At 31.7% G+C, this 14182-nt stretch overlaps 1 long non-coding RNA gene and 4 other non-coding genes across 10 annotated transcripts; all 5 read left to right on the forward strand.

Moving 5' to 3' along the window:
- Positions 1 to 348: 348 nt before the first annotated feature.
- On the forward strand, positions 349 to 422 carry TRNAR-UCG (transfer RNA arginine (anticodon UCG)). The gene has a single exon. It is a non-coding gene; the product is annotated as a tRNA-Arg (tRNA).
- Positions 423 to 553: 131 nt separating this feature from the next.
- Positions 554 to 627, forward strand: TRNAR-UCG (transfer RNA arginine (anticodon UCG)). The gene has a single exon. It is a non-coding gene; the product is annotated as a tRNA-Arg (tRNA).
- Positions 628 to 787: 160 nt separating this feature from the next.
- On the forward strand, positions 788 to 861 carry TRNAR-UCG (transfer RNA arginine (anticodon UCG)). The gene has a single exon. It is a non-coding gene; the product is annotated as a tRNA-Arg (tRNA).
- Positions 862 to 4790: 3929 nt separating this feature from the next.
- TRNAL-CAA (transfer RNA leucine (anticodon CAA)) lies at positions 4791 to 4874 on the forward strand. Its single transcript has one exon. It is a non-coding gene; the product is annotated as a tRNA-Leu (tRNA).
- Positions 4875 to 7914: 3040 nt separating this feature from the next.
- LOC111909233 (uncharacterized) lies at positions 7915 to 12550 on the forward strand. 6 transcript variants are annotated; one of them, XR_008231170.1, is made up of 13 exons: positions 7915 to 8429; positions 8779 to 8830; positions 8921 to 9047; positions 9134 to 9175; positions 9276 to 9391; positions 9458 to 9512; positions 9605 to 9702; positions 10483 to 10564; positions 10638 to 10722; positions 10904 to 11060; positions 11328 to 12034; positions 12129 to 12221; positions 12301 to 12550. It is a non-coding gene; the product is annotated as an uncharacterized LOC111909233 (long non-coding RNA). The 6 variants fall into 6 exon arrangements; XR_006189416.2 differs by adding an exon at positions 10080 to 10134 and having other exon boundaries at positions 7917 to 8429; positions 11328 to 12221; XR_008231168.1 differs by having other exon boundaries at positions 7918 to 8082; positions 8169 to 8429; positions 11328 to 12221.
- Positions 12551 to 14182: the final 1632 nt, after the last annotated feature.

Raw genomic sequence — 14182 nt, forward strand, 5'->3', positions numbered from 1 at the left:
ATTTAAAAAAAGAACAAGTATTTCGTAATTATTTTAGTGATTATCTTTATTTTTTTAAACATCAAACAAACATACTCCTAAATAATGTCTATGAATCTTAGAAAGAGTTGAATTCATGATCTTTTATTGGAAAGAATCCAACCTTACGTTAGATTAAAGACTCTTTGGTGATTATCCTTGATTATTTTGAGTTACAAATACATAGATTGATATTGCATTCCTTATTATTTTAGTACGAAATAAAATACCTATCTACATTATATGTACTGAACTTGCATTGGAATTTAACTTTCAGCAAAAACGTTGTGTAGTAGATAAATATATCTTTACCAAACATTTCATCAATAAGACCGCATAGCGCAGTGGATTAGCGCGTTTGACTTCGGATCAAAAGGTCGTGAGTTCGACTCCCACTGTGGTCGTTTACAATTTTTTTTATTGTGGCAAATCTGCTGAATGTATTTAGATGAGTTATTTTTTTTTTTTTTAATTTTGATTTTTAATAGTACCATACTATCAGTCAAAATCGATTGTGTGTATGTTTCATCAATAAGACCGCATAGCGCAGTGGATTAGCGCGTTTGACTTCGGATCAAAAGGTCGTGGGTTAAACTCTCACTGTGGTCGTTTAAAATTTTGTTATTGTGGCAAATCTGCTGAATGTATTTAGCTGAGTTATTTTTAATAGTACCATACTATCAGTCAAAATCGCTTGTGTGTATGTTTCAACAATTATTTATAAATTTGTAAATATGTAGTCTATAAAAATAACTTTTATCATCAATACGACCGCATAGCGCAGTGGATTAGCGCGTTTGACTTCGGATCAAAAGGTCGTGGGTTCGACTCCCACTGTGGTCGCTTAAATTTTTGTTATTGTGGCAAATTGGCTGAATAGATATTGAGTTACAAAATGGCTTGTGTATACTTCAACAATATTTATAAATACGTAATCTATAAAAATAACTGTAAAGGTTATACTAAGAATTTAATTTGTTTGGAATGATTTATTTTAAATATATAAACATTTAAAGACCCGCTAAATATTTTTTTACTCATATCACCCTTTTACCCATCTTATTTGTTTCATTATTAGCTAGACTTTAAAAGTCTGTCCTCCGTGCAGAAATTAAATACTCAAAGTTATCACATCTCTATTCAAAAATTTACTTACAAATTAAAACTAAAACTTTGCCCAAAGTTTGTCCACCTTCCAACATAATCGCCCTAAGGGTGTGCAACATGTGCAACCTCACAAGGCCCCGAAAAAAATAGGGCCCGATTGTAACAACCTTGGAGATATGATCAACTACATTGCAAACATGAGCAGTAATACAAGGAGGCGTCACAGAATAATGATTATCTTTTATGGACTCATTTGGAGTTTATGGAAGTATCATAATAATTGCATATTCAATCAAAAGATGATGTGTTCCAATAAAGGTGCTGAAAATATCAAATCTTTGGTTTATTTTTGGATAAAGAGCAGGGGAAATGGTGGACTATATAGGTGGGGAGAATGGATGTCTTCTCCATTTTATTGTTTATGACCATGTTGCTTTTTTCTTTTGAAAAGTGTATGTCATGACAATCTGTGTATCTGTTGCTTCTTGGTGCCCTCCTAGTCACTTGCTAGTTGGGGCCTCATTTATATAATTTTGCCGTTCAAAAAAAAATGCATGGTTGATTAACGTAATAAATAAATCTTATTTCAACATTAATGTTTGCCTCATGTGTCTTTGTCTTAAAAATAAGAATAAATCCCACGACTATCTTTCAAATGCTGGAAAGATGGATGATTTTGGGTTCAAAATCATGTATAAATGCTATTTATTACCTTCAATTATTTATTCATGTTTTCGATTTTGTATTTGTTTCAAATTTCAAATGAATATATGACAATATATTATATATATATATATATATATATATATATATATATATATATATATATATATATATATATATATATATCATTAATATAGTTGTTAGAAATATTATTATATAATCTTATTTATTAAGATAGTTTCGGTATTGTTCACAAATATTATGTAATCTTATTTATTATAGGTGTTGGGCAAAACCGAGACAACCAACAGAAGTGGAAGACTAGATTGAGACATCAATATTTACTAACATTGACTACAAGTTTTGTTGGTCGAACACTTGATGGTAAGCCGCACACTATATTTCCAAAACAAAGTTGACAAATGAGATCTTTGTTGGGAATATTAGGGTTTGCGGTGGAGATCTGGATACCAGCTTGGATCGTGATATCACTTTCCGAACTGATATTTCTACCCTATACCTGGGTAACAAGAAATTCAGCCTAGGATAATCCAAGTGGACACTTATGTTTCTAGGCACAGAAAACGTAAGCTAGTATGCTAAAGGGTTCTGGAAAGGAAAAGTCGTTTATATATTAAACACGATTAGGGTTTCATTAGGTTTGGGCCGTCATTAGTTGCTTTGGAAGCAAGTAATATTAATCTGGATTACCCTGGACCCCGCTAGGGGCGCTGCCCCTTTGGAAACCCTGAACCCCCGACTAGTCGTCGAACCGGCTTCTGACTCGATCTTATACATGCGTGCACTCCGCATAGCCCCGTACATGGATTAGAGTACAAAACATGAAGCCCCTTAGCTCACATGTTAGTTCCAGTTACTTAAAATGACATGGTGACACTAAAACCACCAACAATCTTGATAGTAATAGAATTATCCGTTTTTTTAAACACCTGTTCGAACATGCTTATATAGTGCCTACTGATTTTGTATATGGTCATTAGCAAAATTGGAAGATTCACTATCGGGAGAACATAAAGAGAAGAGTGGTAAAAAGAAAGACCTTGTTTCACTCTATATTGATATGCATGTGGGTATTTCATAAAATTACAGAAGCTTGCAAACATTTATAAGATGTAGTATTTTCATGAAATATTTTTTGATACATACTGGATATAAGTGATTATGTGCTTATTGTAAAATAAGAAATACGATTAAAGATAAATTTTTAGAAAATGTTTGTTGTGTTGATATAAAACTAATTTTTGCAAAATGTATGTTGTGTTGATATGAAACTTTTTTACAAAAGTAATGAACCTTGACAACTTTTTTTTTTCTTGAAAATCGTTTTATTATCATAAGTAGATCGGGTAATTGAGACATCATGTGTGAATTTCATAGATGGTCTCTAAGATTTTTCAAATTTTCATATTTCATTTGATTTTATAGGTTTGATTTTTGTTTGTGTTTCTGGGTTTGATTTGACATTAGTTCTTGGGTTCTTTCTAGGTTTGATTCTCATTAGTTTATTCTGGTTTGATAATAAGGTTTTGATTTGCATTACCTAGGTTTGAGTTTATTTGTTTGATTTTCTAGGTTTGATCATCATCCACAAATCTTTTTTGGATTTGATATTTTGGACTATGATTTGAAGACTTAATGATAGTTGCAGTGAGTCAATTGCCTATGGTAATTGATCAATGAAGTTGTTAGCAAACATAACCGTCGATGTCGAAGGATGATTAATAGATTTTAAGTTAGGTAGTGGGTGATGAACTATAGTGGTGTTGGATTGGTAATGAAAGAAAGGAAGGGGTAGTGTGGGTATGATTAGGGGTGAGCTGAGGCCGAGCCTTGTCAAGCTTGGCTCAGACTCATTTAAGTTATAAGGGCTCGTGCTTGAGCTTGACTCAATCTCATGAAGAATTATACAAGCTCGACTCGTTTTTTTGTCTAACGGGCGTAAATAAGTTTTAAGCGTGTTAAAAAACTCGTTTATTAATACCCTAAATATCTAATTCTTCAAATATGTTTCTATTTTAACATATAAAAATAATAAGTTATATTATATATATGCTCGTTTAGGCTTGCGGACCTAATCGAGCTTAGTGACATAAACTCGAGCTCAAACTCGTTTAATAAACGAGCCTAATATTAAGTTCGAGCTCGACTCGGACTGATTTAAAATCTGCCTTGGGCTGATCTTTTAACAAGTTGATCCAACTAAAATTGCTAATACTAATATCATCGGTACATGTAAAGCAGCCCACCTTTAATTTCTGAAAACCAACACATTCTTTGCATTCCAAATCATCCACATGGTAGTGTAAACAGAGAAAATGAAACTTTTTTCTTCCTTTTACCACAATAATTACATTTTAAACATCTATTTTCAAATTTAATGTCTAAGAATATATGTCGTAAATTATACTAATAAAAAAAGAGATTAAGATTAAAAAAGAAAGAATACTTTACATAACCAAAACCTTTATGTAATTATATACCTATTAATTTGTAATGTCGGTATTCCTTCATAAGATTAATGTTCATTGTGTTTTATTCTTTTCAAACAAAAAATGATTAAATCCATATTATATTACAACAAAATATAAATACAAGATGCAAAATAAACATTCTTCTAGAAAATAAGGATTTTGCTTCTTGTCATAACAGATTTTCACATTTACATTTTTTCCCAAAAGAAATTTTAATTTAATAGTTTTCATCCTTTATTATTTTAAAGTTAAATTATTACTATTTTATAAGTTACAATTTTTATCTCTTATTATATTTTAAAGTTGCATTTTTATATAACTTTTTTTGTATTTTTCTTTTTTATTAATTACAATTTACAAATGAAATGAGTTATATGACCTAAATACTAGTTTGTATTCAAATTTAAACGTTACAACTTAAAATTCAAACATCGATCTCTAATAAGAGGAAAAAGAAACTAAGCCTGATGAACTGGTTTTATATAATAATTTCTTAAAAAAAGCATCGAAGTCAGGATGGCCGAGTGGTCTAAGGCGCCAGACTCAAGTTCTGGTTCTCGTGAGAGAGCGTGGGTTCAAATCCCACTTCTGACATATAATGAATTTTTTTATGTGCCATCTTTTACTTGCATTTTTTTCGTTGCCTTGATTTCGTCTTGTACAATCATAGTTTGATTTTTCTAAAAATCTGTGCCGTTCTGTCTAAATCACTCGACATACTTAAGACAACAAAATCATCATATCTATCAATGAAGCTTCCAATTCATATGTGCCATCGTTTTCGTGTGATCATCTTTGTTTGGTAAACGAAAATTGTATGAATTCTAGTTGCATTTGCAAAAATAATATGTGAATCTGTCCAATGCTCCATAATTTTTCCTTTTTTGACAATAACACCGATCGATCAGAATATAATTTCCAATTCATCTTCACCATTAAATTGCTCTTTCGTTATCTGTCACAATTTGCATGATTGCATCTGATTTCCAGTTAGTAATTTTCTACGAAGAAATTCATTGTTATAGAGCATTGAACATGCTCCATTTCGTAACATTTAGCGAATTAACACTCTGAATCTCATATATTGTGTTGCTAATGTTGGCTTAATTTTGTTTGAAGAAAACTATGGATATTTTGTTACCAGTTGTTATGGAACAATAAACAGGATTCATCTTGTGCACTGAAACACATAAAATTTAGTTGCCAATTATTGATAAACGTTACATCATTACATGTACTTACCATTTGCATCTAGAAATGGATCATTAATGTAGCCGGTTTACACAGGTGAGGGCTTGAAACACATTGATCATGGTTCTGGATGCCTTTTCCACGATGGAACTGATCAACTGTAAGCTGCCCCCTCTTCATGCATCGACCACTTGTAACGGGTTTTTAAATCAACCTCTTTTTGACGCATTAATGACTTGTACAATAGGAAATGGGTGTCATTGATTAGGTGGATTTGTCAGTGGGTATGAATTTAATGAAATGGGACCAAGTATTCCCTTTCAGACGATAGATAAAATTAGCAATTGGTCAGTATGCTTGTTTTGAAGCACATGCCTTGCTGCTGCAATTGTTCTTGGACCTTTTTTTTTCATTCATTCAGAAGTCAGATGAATATCAGTATATCACCTTTGACCTTTTTTTTCTTACATATGAACAGGGAAATATGACAGACTCTGAAAATGATGCTAGTTTCATAATTCTTTTTATAAAGGAGTATTTTCTTTGACAGATTTTGATAAAAAAGGATTGGAGTTAAAGAATTCACCTAAAATTTAAAGAAAAACAAGAACAAGAGCACAAAGAGGAACAAATACTCAGGGAAAGAACAAACAAAAATCCCAAAAAAGATTCAAACAAATAACTGACAATTGAAGATCTAAAATGTCTATCATGTCTAGAATAACCTTGAGTCCTTGACCACCTTTTTTTATCATACAGCTTTTGTTTTGTTCTCTTAAACGATAGTACTATTTTTTATCAAATAAATTCACCAGTATTCTTTTTATTGTCTATAATTGCCACTTGTGGGTAAGGATTCGATTTTCTTTTTAAATAAATAAATTCACCTAATTTCTTTTATTGTCCTACAATTGCCACATTTTCTTGTGGGTAACGATTCAATCCTCCTTTTCATTAAATAAATTCTCTAATTTCTGTTTATTGACCTATAATCCTCTTGTTTGCCCTCTATGGCTCTATGCCTCGTATGTAAAAACTTGTTGTGAACAGTTATGAAACGCAGAAAAACTTTTTTAATATTAATTATTTTAGATGATATTACTAACAACCCATCCAACTATCAAATTTTTTCTATCTAGTTACAATTTTTACCTCAATTAAATTGGAGCAGGGCCGGTCCAAATGTATTATGGGCCCAGGGCAAAAAGAAAAAATGGGCCCCCAAAATAATAAATAAAATTTAATTTAATTCAAAAATAAACAATACGTTACAAAGTCCACAAAAATCACTATTAATATTAGAAACGTAAATATGACCATAACATTACCTAAAAGTGAAATTACTATCATTTTAATTCGAATTAGTTTTTCTGCATTCAAACTAGTATCATTTTCATTCAAACTATACGAACTCGACGGTTTAAAAAAAATTATGTATAGATCCTTTATAAGTTTGATTGAAAGCATCAGAAATTTTTCGTTTCTTCCTTTTTTTTTGGCTTCTAGATAATTGTTTTTTGGAAAACATTATAGATTGTCAATAGGTAAACACTATCTACTTATATGAAAAGATTACATCTGATTTTTGATATATGATTTCTGTCTTAAAGTTATAGAAGCCTAATATCATATTTAATTTAAATCAAGGTGCAAGTGCAGAATAAAATCAAATACAAACAATCAAACATCTGAATTTAAAACTGGATTTAAAGTTTTGAATTTTGAATCATATATCAATAAATATATTACATTCTTAAGTAAAAAGATCTAAAAAAGTAGGTAGAAGATATAAAGTTAAGTTTCAAGAAATCTGAGAAAAAAAAAACTATAAGCTTTCAACATTTGATTAGATACGAGGACCAGAAATCAGGAATGTGAATACAAAATAAAATCAGAAACAACAATAAAACATCAAAAAAATTAGGATTGGATTTATAATTTTGAGTTCCGAATCAGATATCTACAAAGAAATTATCTTGTTAAGTAAGAAATATAAAAAGTAGGTAGAATCTATAAAGAATTGACAGTCCAGTCTCCATCAATCTAGCAATCTGAGACACAGATACACAAACAAAATCAAAAAAATAAATAAATAAATAAATAAATAAAAACTATAAGGAGCGTGAATAAGAAATCAAATCAGAATGAGAAACCACTACTAGAAAATAGACCTTTAATGACGCGCTTTTTACGACGCGTGCTGATTAACGATACGCAAAAGGACGTGCCCTTAAAATAGTGTCATTTCTCCAAAAAAATTTAAGGATTTACGTCACGCATTATTGCGTGCCCTTAATTTAGTGTCTCAAGAAAAAAAATTAAAAACACGGAGGGCGCTTCATCTTAAACGCGCGTCGTCTGTACCTGTCGCTTTATAATTTTAATGAAACGCGCTTTTAGTAGACGAGGGGGAAATGAAATCCTTAAAATTTTAACAACCCGCCTTGTTTTTCTATCTTCTATCTATTTTTCATCTGTACAATCCACTATCCCTCTCTGATACTCTCTCCTCTAGATCTCCCTTCATTCTCTACCTCTCGTCTCTCTATAAACCTCGAAGGTGAATCGTAATTGATCTGCGAGGTCTCCTTCTTTTTCTTTGTTTTCTCAGGTACGACATCATCCCAATCCATTAACCCCTTTCATTTTTCATTAAAAAAACCCTAATTGGCGGAATCTTTGGATTCGGTCAACAAGGACTCTCTGTAATCGCGCATCTTTCTTCACAAGGGATCGCTCCAGGTCTTTAATCTATCAATCTACAATAGCTATTGTCAAGTTACATCGAATCAAGGTCTAGGGTTTCAAATGCTTCAAGTTCTTCCCAAATAACTTCCCCTCTCAAGAAGATTTTCCTTAATTTTCTATCGAACTTGGTAGTTGTTGAATCGCTGCGTATCGGTGTCAAGAACCTGCCCCGAGATCTGTTGCATCTATGAATGAGGAAGATTTGGTAAGGTAACTCACTCGATCTTCTACCTCTCTCGTGTTTTCAACACATAAAACACAGACAAACCTTGAAGAGAAATTTCAAGCTTTTGAATAAAAAACCTCAAAAACCATCGTGATTTCAAACGAAACCCCTCCCCCTAGAGTCCAGACGCTTCTTGTCTATCGATAGCACATAAAATCTAGGTTTTCTATTGTTTTTATCGATCAGAGATTTTCAATGGAGAAGACAAAACCTGGAAAGAAAGATTCAGATGCCTTGAAATTTAAGGGCATAAACAAAGTTTTTCGATGTATTGTTTCTATCTACTTTTTTTTCTATGAACTCTATGTATTCATTTTTCTCGTATGTGTTTAGGATGTCTCATATCAAGAGATGAATTGCTGATGTGCTTCAACCTGGGGAGACAGTAAGTTTCTTGTTATGTCAAATTGTTCAATTCTCTTTTATTATTTTTCAAACTGATTGATGAAAATAATAAGTATAATATTCTTTTTAGGTGTTGCAAGCTTTAAGAAGGCTGAAAGGAAGTTCTAATAGAAAGGAAAAGATGTCAGCTGAAACAAAAATTATGTCTGATCAACTAACTGAAGATGCCATGAAGCTGGTGGAGGATGGTGACTACAGTTGAGATAATCTTCTTTCAACATTTTTCTTTATATTTATTATAAATTTGTCAACATTCTGATTTATGTCATAAATATTTCTGTAGATGTGTATGATGAAAAACAGGAGGTCTTTCAGAGGGAAGCAGGTAATTAGCATTTCTTTATAAGTTTAATAATGAAATGATTTAAATATCAATAATACAGTATTTCTTATATTCTTAATTATTGGGAATGTTATAATTTCAGAGGGATTTGAGAACCTAGCATGTGCTAGAGGGGAAGGGACCTCTTCTAGTTCAGGAAACAAGCAACCTAATTCCTCTGGAATGAGTTATATAAAACCATCGTTCTTCCTTGTGTTTGTAGGTGTTTTCTTTGATTTCCATTTTCTTTCTTTTTTCAACCTGACAGATTTATATATATTGCAGGGATACATTCAATGTTGCTGAAAATTTTAGAAGATAATTAGAGTTTTTACAGAAAGTATGGTGACTTTTTCATACACTGACAGATTCTATTTGTATGTTCAAAGCATTTTATCTTTAAGCATGTGATAAGTTGCTTTCTATTTGCAGGGTGCTGATCCATTAGACTTGAAAGTTGGAACTGCAACATCAGTTAGCCTGCAGTTCACTTCGCTGACAGATCAATATACTGACAAGTTTGTGACAAGGTTTATCTCTATCCTTTAATGAGCCAATGGTTATTTTACTCATTTTTTGTAATATCATCATCATGATTGATAAACTTACTCTTTCCTTTCATGCTACCATACTGAAGTGAAAGGCAGTTTTGCAATAACCACTTCACATCATGGAGATTCTGTTAAAAGCTATCAAATATGATCTTATGAAAAACTTTTGATTACTTATTTTTATTCCAAAATTGACCCTGCATCAACTTCCTTACTCTTATGACACTTTATAATTTTCCATCCTCCCCTATGTTGGTTGTGGGGGTAATTTGGTCATTTTATTGTGTGGTGATTAAATTATTAAATCTTTTATTGTTGTTTAGCTTTCAATCCTGATTTTTAGATGAATGTGCAAGGTTTATGTTATATACAACATCACCTAGATCAAGATCCCCGTTCTTCTAAGTATACGTAAGTTGTTGAATTTCCATAATAGTAAAAAACTGTTTACCATTGTTGCAGTATGTCGACACAACTATACATATTTTCATTTGTTTATTTAGGAATTTATCTAAAGTAATGTTTTGAATTTGAATGGCATGTATGGATGAGCTGTTAATTTGACCATATTAGCTTAAACTTCTAGGCCACCGTGTATAATTTCTAATGCTGAGTTTGTTTACTTCTGTTGTATGCTTTCTTGAACTACTGAAGTACTGATTGTCAAGTATCTTCTTCCCCTATTTTTCTTAGAATAATTGAACGATGATTTTTTAGTTGATGTGTGGATTCTTACTATTTGATTGTATCTTTTTCTAGCCAATTAGGTGCTCCTGTATGGGGATCAAGTTATTTCTTGGAAGAATGGGCGTAGAGAAAAACTACTTTCATGAGCAACAAGGTAAAATTGTCATAAGATATTAGTTTACTTATATTCAGAGTTATATTAACATGAGAATTGGTTTTGTGAACAGTTACAGTTTCCAAAAGCAACAGTTGAAAGCTCCTGAGGTTGAAAACAATCTTGAAGACAACGATTCTGTTAAGTAAAATGGTTCAGTGAGTGCATTACAAGACCGTTTGACTTTGGTTGCTTTAACTAAATACAATTTACCTAAATACAATTTACCAAAGCGTACTTATGTTTCCAATATATGCAATTCATCTTTAGCTGCTTTAACTAAATACAATTTACCAAACTACCCTTATATTGAATTTTTGTCACATTTGTTCCTTGAAGTTGGAAGTAGAAAAAGGGTAGTTTGCACCACCATCAGCAACAAGAGAGCAGCCCGTCACAAAAAGTTCAGCGCCTTTTGAGTTGAACCATGTGGATCCCACTGCACAAAGATCTGGGGTTGAAGCTGTGGAGGATTCATTTGGTGTAGAAGATGAAGGTACTTTTCAAGATTCTTATTTTCTTATTTTCTCTTTTGCTAAGAGTACGTGTCTCATACTCTTGAATCTTAATTTTTATATAACTTTAAATTCCCTTTCTCTGATTGGCTAAAAAATTTGCTCTTATTCATACTTTTATTTATGTTGTCTACGAAGAACTACTTAAATTAATCAAGTTTGCATACCAATTTCATGGTACTTCATTTTTTTTACTATTTCATGATTAACTTGTGATTTTTATGTTTTATGTGAATTTCCTTATGCAGACAATGCTTATGAGGGGCCAGGAACCAATGGATTTTCACTAGTAATGGATCCTTTTTATTCCTAATTAATACATTAAAGACGATTAAAAAAAAACTAGAAAATTAAATAGTCATCGAAATGCATGCTTATTGCACTAGTGTTTTTGAAGGAGATGATGCTTCGTCTGCCTTTATTAATTACTATTTTGCACCCAAAAATGGTATTGATGTTGTCTCAAGGACCCATGAGGCTTCAATCTATACAGGTAAAATCTATACACGTAAAATGATGCTTGGTCAGCCTTTATTACTATTTTACTTTCATGTTGCAAAAGGTTGACATAATTGTTGGAAAGCCTCAGAATTTGATTATTTACATAAGAAACAAAGTGGAGGCCAAGGTCAATATGGAAAGGTAATTGGGTAAGAAATAACAAACTACTTTCATGTATTTTTTTTAATTTTTTACATTGTGTTATACAAACACAAAGCAATTTTCATTGCTATAATTTCCAATGTCTTGGTAAGAAAAAAATATATGAAAGTACGTAGCTAAGTATAATTGGTTAGAAACTGAGAAAAAGGTTATTACCTCGCAGCTGTGAAAGCAACAATGAGTTTCTATTTATGTTTAAAGATATGTTATTTTTCTTCTTCATTGTTTTAATTATGGTGTTTGGCTGTATTCTCTTACCTTTAAGCTTCAAACACAGTACTATATGGCAATGGTAAGCAATTCTTAACCCACAAAGTGTCTTAATTCATTTTTCTGTTTTTATAAGTTGAATTTGCACTTTTTATTGACTTTTGGATGGGATGTAGCTGTACTTGGTGACTACCTTAGCTCTTACCACCCAAGCACTTTACTATGGTTACTTCTGTCATCAAAATACATCAAAAAGGCACGATCATAAGGTAAGAGTTTTCCTTTTTTTTTTAATTCATATCATATGATAGATAATTCTTAATCCATAAAGTTTCCTCATTTTTACAGATTGAGTCAGTAGACAAGAAAATAAAATGCAACCTAGAAGAGTTAACGACTCCTATGCTATCAAAACCCACTCCAAGTTAGCCAATTCCAGCTGCTGATTACGATTCTGCCCCTAAGAGAGTATACTACATGTAATTGTTTTGCAATTCCATGACATTCCTATTGTAGATTAGATTAATACAAATTTATATATTGTAAGAAATAGAATTGTATGACATTAAATTTTATGCAATGGATTGTATTTCTTGTATATGGTACTTTATTTATATTATAAGACATTAAATGCAAATTTAATTTGAAAATTAGTAAATCTATAAATAATATTTTTTTAAACATTTAAATTTACGATACGCAAAAATATGTGTCATCTTCATTTATGACATGACCTTTCTTGACAGGGGCTTTCTTGATACGCATTGTGTGTCATTAACACGTGCGTCGTAAGGTTACGACACGTGAATGCATGTCGACTTCTTTTATGACAGGGCCTTTCTTGATACGCATTGCGTGTCGTAAACGCGCGTCGTAAATGCGCGTCGTAAATGCGCGTCGTCTATAGACGACGCGCATGGCCTTCCTTGACACGCATTTGCGCGTCGTCTGAGCCTTTTACGACGCGCAATGAGCGTCGTAAAAGACTGTTTTTCTAGTAGTGAACAAAAGAATCAGAGGAAAAAAACAAACAAAATTTTTTTATAGCTAACCTTATGGTTTTTATCTCATTCATCTGGTGCTTTGCAATTTTGCATTCAATCGACATAACTGATTATAATCCGAAGGCTGGTATGAGACTACGAGAAGGGAAGAAGTCACACGACATAACTGATTATGAATCATTCTTCTGATGTTGATTCACGAGGCAACGATTAGGATTCACGAGGTGTCAATTAGATTAATTGGTTCCCGCTTGATGAGGATTCCTGTAAGACGCCCCAAACGGTAGTGTTTGCTTAACGTTACTTCAAAAAGCATTCTATAGTCTAGACAAAAAAAGGTTATTTCATTAGGCAAAAGTTTGGTTAATTTTATAATTGGGCCCTTAGAAGACATATACACAAATTTTATTTTTTATATATGTATATATATTATATATTTGAGAAATTTTGGGCCCCTTAAAGTCGTGGGCCATGGGTGGTCGCCCGGGTTGCCCACCGTCAGGACCGGCCCTGAATTGGAGACATGTATTTGAATTTGAATCATGAATTCTCATTAGCTAAAATGTCTAACAATCTAGACCTTGACCACCTTTACTATAAAGTTTTTTTGTTTTGCTCTCTTTAAAGATAGTAAACATAGTAAGTACTACTTTTTTATTAAATAGATTCATTAATTTCAATTGAATGATGTCTTATAATCGGTGACATTTTTTTGTTCAGCTAGCAACCATTACAAAATACGAGCAACATTGATTGATATTGGTTTACATAATTCCTCTATTTATTAAGGATATTTATTAAAATAATCATTATAAATAAGATTTTCAATAAAAGAAACATTTTTTTTAATGTTTTGTGAAAATGGTATTGTCCTAAATTGTCATTCCAGACTTGTTCTTGATAGTGTGGATGGACCAAAAATATTTAATGTAGCACATTTTTATTAAAAGTTCTCTTCACTTATGTCTTAAATATCTATTTTGAAATGTTTAATAAGACTATTTTTTAATCAAATGTGTGTAAAAGTTTATATGTATATACTTCCCTTTGATATGTTTTTTAAGCTTTTTTTTGTTAAACTTTAGTAAATAATCGAAGCATTTTTTCGAAATTTCGAAATTGTTCATTAGTTTTCGGACTCGTTCTTGAAATCCCGAATTTTTCTCTTCCAAAATCCGGAATTTTGGACCGAAATGAACGTTTTTGAAACAAAAATACTTTTGATT

The sequence above is a fragment of the Lactuca sativa genome, chromosome 1 (assembly GCF_002870075.4).
Source record: "Lactuca sativa cultivar Salinas chromosome 1, Lsat_Salinas_v11, whole genome shotgun sequence".
NCBI lineage: Eukaryota > Viridiplantae > Streptophyta > Magnoliopsida > Asterales > Asteraceae > Lactuca > Lactuca sativa.